Genomic DNA, 6509 nt, shown 5'->3' with positions numbered 1-6509 from the left:
GAGGGAGCAGTGGTGCACCTCACAGCTCTAGGGCCTTGGCGGTGTGGAAGGATGGCAGCCAAAAGGCAGAAGTCCAAGTGCACTACTTGGAAACAAAGCTCTTTCCTGCCGCTGTGAAGCTCCGACCAGATCAGGGCTGTATTTCATCTTGCCTGAGAACGTGTAACATATCTGCTGACACAATTTTACAGACGTTTTCTTCAAAACAGACTCGGCTTTGTGAATATTTTTCTTCAATTATCAAGCTGTGGTGGTGGAGACGTAAAAAAAAACCCCAAAAACCTTTAATAGAATGAGAGATGGTTGGGCTCGGGATTCTTTTTCTACGCATTGGGTTATGCTTAAGTAGATAGTTGGGGTGTGTGGGAAAGGTAAAACCACTGAATTAGAACCCCTACCCCACCCACTCCCTCTTACCACCAACCTAGCGGCCATCTCCCTTTATTTCCAACAAAGGGAGGCACCACAAATCTATTATTGAAAACACACTACTCCCATAACCTTGTTCATTTTCATATATGTAGCTCAGGGCAAGAGGTTCTCTGCCACAGCTTCCCTTTGATTTGAAAGCAATACAAAGAATGAAGGGAAAGAAAAAAATGTGGCCAAAAAGGGGCTCTAGCTTGATCCTTACACACACACACACACACACACACACACACACTCATGCCCTTCATTTACATAAAAAGGCAGTTTTCCAAATGGGTGGTCACCAGTCTGTCTCCTTTCACAAGCTGATTTTTTAGCAGCTCCACAGCTTTTAGTTGGCTTATTTGCTCATTATTTCAGCTGAAGCCTACCTCCTGGATGGGAAAGAAAAAGGCTGCCCAAGCCACAGCCTTTGCATCAGCTGCCACAGAGAACTGAACTTAGAGGTGGCCACAGAATAGACTTGGTGGACTTGGGTCTGAGGTCTGCTGCCGCTTGGCTAGCTGTGAATCCTTGGCTGAGTGGCTTCCCTCCTCTGGGCTTCAGCTCCTCTCATGGAATAAGGAATTGCGCTGGAGTCCTCCCAACTCTGACTCTCTGATTGTAGTTCGGTCTTCCTCAAACTTTTTTAAAAATTCTTTTTTCCACTCATTTACTAAATATATAAGTACCTAAAATATGCCAGGCACTAGGTTAGAGGCTTAGCATAGACAATAAAAGGAATGCCCCCTTCCTTAGAAGTAGATCATTGCAAAGCAACAAAAGAAGTACTAGAAGATATATACTCTAACCCAAATGCTGAGTGCCCTGCTGATGGGACTGTCAATTTGTGCAACCCCTTTGGAGGCCAGTTTGGCACCAGCTTCCAGATTGTCCAACATACACACTGCATTAGTCAGGAGTCCTAGTTGCTTGACTGCCTCTAGTTAAGTAGAAAAGGGTGTGGATTTGTTTGTTTTTAAAGGCTATTGAGTAACTCAGAGTCGCAGGGAAGACTGCACTCTCAGACTCAGGTAGGGACATATCCAACAAGGCAGCTGCCACCACCACAGCTGAAATCACACCACAAAAAGTCAGGCACTGACACTGCCATTGCCACTGCTAACACTGGTGGCCCCTGCTAGCCCACTGCTGCTGCAGAGCCTGTGTGCTGTGCCATGCCACACTGCTTCCTACCACAAAGATGGAGTCACCGTGGTTCCTATCTCACAAATTGGGGAAGAAAGTATCTGCTTAACTGGATCAGGGTCACATAACTGCTCTCTAGCCAAAAGGGAACCACAGGAAAAGTGGCCACCTGGTATTTTGTGCCTTTACAATGGCAAGTGAGCTCTGCTTCCCACCCAAAGTATTAGCATGGGGAATTTCCCCAGCAGAGGAACATGTTTATCATGCTGGTGGCCAAAATCATGACAAATGTCCTCTATATGTGCCTTTGACCTGGAAATTTCATTTCTACAATTTAATCCTTTAGAGTTAGTTAATACTCATACAAGTATTCATTCATGCCACTAATATTTGTTGCGGGGTTACCATGTGCTAGGCACTGAGAGATAATAGTACAAAAACAGACACTCTATGCCCCCAGGGAGCTCACTGGGGGGAAACACATACAAATGAAATAATTATATAAATGAGTGTGAAAGTACAACTGAGCTGAGGGCTAAGAAAAAGTGGTACATACACTATAACCTAACCTACTAAAAGGCATTAGGGGAGGATGCCCTTGGGAAGGGAGGGTCAAGGAGCTGTGGCAGGTCAGTAGGGACCAAATCACGAAGAGTATACACAAAGGCCAGGTTAAAGTGCTTTCTGCCTATCATCACTTCAACTGGAAGCCACTGAACACTGTGTGTGGGGATGCGGGATGTACAAGCAGTGAGCAGTGACATGATCAGATTTGCATTTTGCAAAGATCATCTTCAGAACTATGTGAACTGGACTGCAGGGCAGCAGGAGTAGACAACCACTTAGGAAGCGGTCAGGTGACCAACCAATAGGAGAGGGTGGCATGGAATGGTATGGGTATAGATAGATGCCTGAACAGGTTCAGCATATACTGAAGGAGGTAAAATCCACATAGCCTTTTGGTGGATGTCTACACCCCATGTGGTTGCAATGCTTTCCAGGCCCTGTGGCCAGTAGTCATGAAGGTCAAGGCTGAAAAGAGCAGTTCACATTTATAAGCTCTCATGGGAAAAGAAGGAAACCAGTTTTGTCCTCCAGGAAATAGTATCACGTTCTCACATGCCAATGCTTCATATTTGTGTGTCACAGAAAGTTGGAGTTGAGGAACCCCTTAGAAATCATGCAGCATGAAAAGCAGGTTGTAATATAGGATGTAGAAAAACTGATAGAATGTAAAATTGTTTAATATATTATGCATTGGAAAGGCTATGCCAGGTTAACAGTGGTGTTAGATTGTCTTTGCTTTCTAATATTTTTCTAATTTTTCTGTGATATGTAAATAATACGGCAATAAGGGAGGAATCCAATATTATTTTTTAAAAGAAATTACTGAGTATACATAACTCCTCTTCTATCAGAGAAGAAACTGAGATGGGAGAATCTCTCTGGATAGGAAGAAAGGAAAAATCCAATCAACTATTACTATAGAAACTTTGTTATTGTTTTAAAATCTTCATATTTATTTGAAAGCTCCTTGTCCTTAAAGATTTTTCAAGGCTATGTGCAAAGGGATACTCATTTTATATACTTAGCACATTATTTTAATAATTGGGTGTGTATTCCTCAAATCATGAATCTCAGAGACAGAAGGGAGGTTAGTAATTGCCCTGCTCTGTCAAATGATTGCCTGTGTCAGAGTTCCTCAGCCTCAACCTCGGCACTATTGCCATTTGGGGCCAGATGGTTTTTGTTGTTGGGGTTGTCCGATCACCCCTGGCCTCTCCCCACTCAATGCCAGTAGCACTGCCCCCAGTTGTGACAATAAAAAATGAGTTCACACACTGCCCAATGTCCCCTGAGGGTGGAATCACCCTTGTTGAGAACTACCAGCCTAGGTATTGCTTACATACCTCAGGTGACAGAGAGCTTACCACAACAAGGAACAGAGTCTTCCAACCATGAGTTGCTGTTAACATCCAACCTTTCACTGAACTTCCATCTGTCTCCTTCAGCCTCTGGTGCTGGTTCGTTCCTTAAGGCCATTAGAGAGCATGTCCAATCTCTCTTGCCTATAATGGTTCTGCAGAGATTTCAAGACAGCACCATGCTTTGCCCCTCATTACTATCCCCTGCCACATGCTCCCAGGTTTTTCTCTCCCAAGTTGAACATTCCTCCTTAGGCTGTTCCTCATATGCCATGTTGGGTTTCCTGTTTGTGCACATTTCTATAACAACTCTGGATCCTTGGCTAAATACAATTCTCCAGGTGCCTGCTGACTGTGTAGGAAGAACAGCTGACCATCTCCCTCCTCCTGAATACCCATTTATGTAGCCCAACATTCCTTTCACTTCCTGGCAACTATGTTACACTAAGTCCCCATCATAAGCTCTTGACCAAAATGCTAAAGGTTTGTATGTATCACATTGCTCCCTTGTGTCACCCCCCTAGCTTCTTGGTTCTGGGGCCCACCTGTTTAGTAACTATCAAGGTTCATCAAAGCGCACTTAAGTCAAGGCACTAAGTAGGTACTTTTCCAGTTGAAACCTCAGGAACTCACGCATTTCCTTCAAGAAGATGAGTCAGTTCTCTTTTAAGTGGCTGCTATTGCATATCTGGTTTCCCTAAACAAAGGCCCACGTGACTGATCACCCCACTTCCTTCTTTCTGAGGAGTTTCTAACTTCAGGGCAAGCTTGGAGAAATATTACTGCTCAGAAAGGCATTTCTACACTCAAGAGCCACTCACCCCTACTTGCCCTATCCTCACATGGATGGGAACATTTTGGATACTGGAAGAGAGCAAACCTGTACCGCAGTATCAAGATTTGTTAAATGGTTTCATTTATTTTAAGGAAGCATCAAGCAGTCCCAAAACAACAGGAAGGATTGTACACAGAATGATAATGGCAAATTTAACATGATTTAATCATACAATAACTCATGCTACCCTTAACACGAATATCTTTTTAACAGCATGGAAGAGACGAATTCATAAAACCCGTTAAGTAAATGAAGAGTTTTGAATATAAATCACCTGTAAAAGTTTCTTTCCAAAACACAACCAAAATTACGATAAATTAGGACAAGGGCTGTGTCAAGGTCAGCCTCAGTCCTACTCCAAACCATCTTACTCATATAAAGCAATGGTTCTTGACCTTCACAGGCAGAATAAAGCAACAGCAGTTTACCACTGGCCTTTGCTCCTCTCTTTGCCCACATCCTAACTCTTGCTTCCTAGTAGGTACCAAATACACTAGACCTTTGTTCCCTGCTGGCAGTGGGACTCTGCTCCTCCTGCCTGGGCTTTGCCACGTGATCCTGTGCAGGCACATGCAAGTGGTTTCAAGACACCTCATTTAGAGCCTTCCCAAGCCATGTTTGTTTTCTTCAGCCTGGACTCACTCCCATCAGAGATCTAAGAATCCAGAGTCAAACAAGGGTATCTTTCGGTGACTAGCACCATTGGCTGCCAGTGATCTTGTATGGGATGTGGAGTAACAGCCAGCAAACTCTGTCACAAAGAAAAGCCCTTGAAGGTAGGCTCACCACAACATCAGACTGCCAGTATTTCAGCAGACACTTCAGAGGAAAGTGGCACCTGCACCACCAGGTGGGCAAATGGACAGGGATGCCAGCAGGAGCTTCAACAGCATGGGGAAGGCAAGTCCTGAGAACAGGGAGGGCTCTTACCTACCATGGCAACACTATGAGCAATCCGAGGGCACCAATTAATGACAGCCCTCTCAGCTTCAAGTTCTCATGAGCAGAAAAGAGACTGACCAGGAGTGCTAAGGGGACACAGAGTGCATTGGGGCAGAGACGGGCTAGGCTGACAGCATGCTCAACCACAATAGGCTAAACCTAAGGCCAAAAAAGGAAATGGGTGGAGACCAAAGGGGACAGCTGGGTTCTATTTCAATGCTGGATCTGAGGCCAGAATTCAAGAGACTCCTCAGAGGAGTTATAACTTCAGGTTGGATTTGGGCAAGGAGAAGGGGATAAACCCAGTTTCTGAATTTATACCCAAAGCGCCTCACATGGTGCCTTGGGAACGTGGCAGGCATCAGTGAGGTTGGCCCTAGAGGGGAGAAGAGCCAGCCTTTGTCATCCATCATTCAGAGAAATCTTGCCCTCTGTAGACTGGGTGAGGTTCCTTCAGAGTTACGTTGCTCATGTCTCAGCACACACCCCAACATTTTTAAATGATTAAAGATGAATGTAGGCTGGGTATATACCCAAAAGAATGAAAAACAGAGACTCAGATAGCTGTATAGCCATGATCATAGCAGCATTATTTGCAATAGCCAAAAATTAGAAACAAACCAAGTGTCCATCAAGGGATGAATGGATAAACAAAACGTGGCCAATCCATACAATGTAACATTAATCAGCCTTTAAAAAGGAAATTCTGCAATATGCTACAACATGGATGAACCTTAACAATATTATTCTAAGTGAAATAAGCCAAACTCAAAAAGACAAATATTGTATGATTCCACTTATATGAGGTTCCTAGAGTAGTCAAATTCATAGGGACAGAAAATAGAATGGTGGGAGCCAAGTGTTAGAGGGAGGGGAAGAATGCAAAGATAGTGTTTAATGGGAACAGAGTTTCAGTTTGGCAAGAGGATAAGAGCTCTGTGGATGGATGGAGGTGACAATAGCACAACAATGTGAGTGTACTTATTGCCACTGAACTGCACATATAATAACGTTTAAGACGGTAAATTTCATGTTACGTGTATTTTAGCACAGTTTTTAAAAATGCATACAAATTGAGAATTTCAGTTGAAAGATTAGTATAGGAAGGTAAAGCCATTACAACTGCTAACCAAGAATCGTCACTTACACGAAAAACCACATTAACATTATTTTAGATCAAAAAAGCAGGATACAGGATTGTACGTGGTAAATTTCAGCTATGTAAAGATAAAAATGTCCATATCTGTACA

The sequence above is a fragment of the Miniopterus natalensis genome, chromosome X (genome assembly GCF_054644295.1).
Source record: "Miniopterus natalensis isolate mMinNat1 chromosome X, mMinNat1.hap1, whole genome shotgun sequence".
In the NCBI taxonomy this organism is placed as follows: Eukaryota; Metazoa; Chordata; class Mammalia; order Chiroptera; family Miniopteridae; genus Miniopterus; species Miniopterus natalensis.
Note: the sequence above shows the minus strand (reverse complement) of the source record.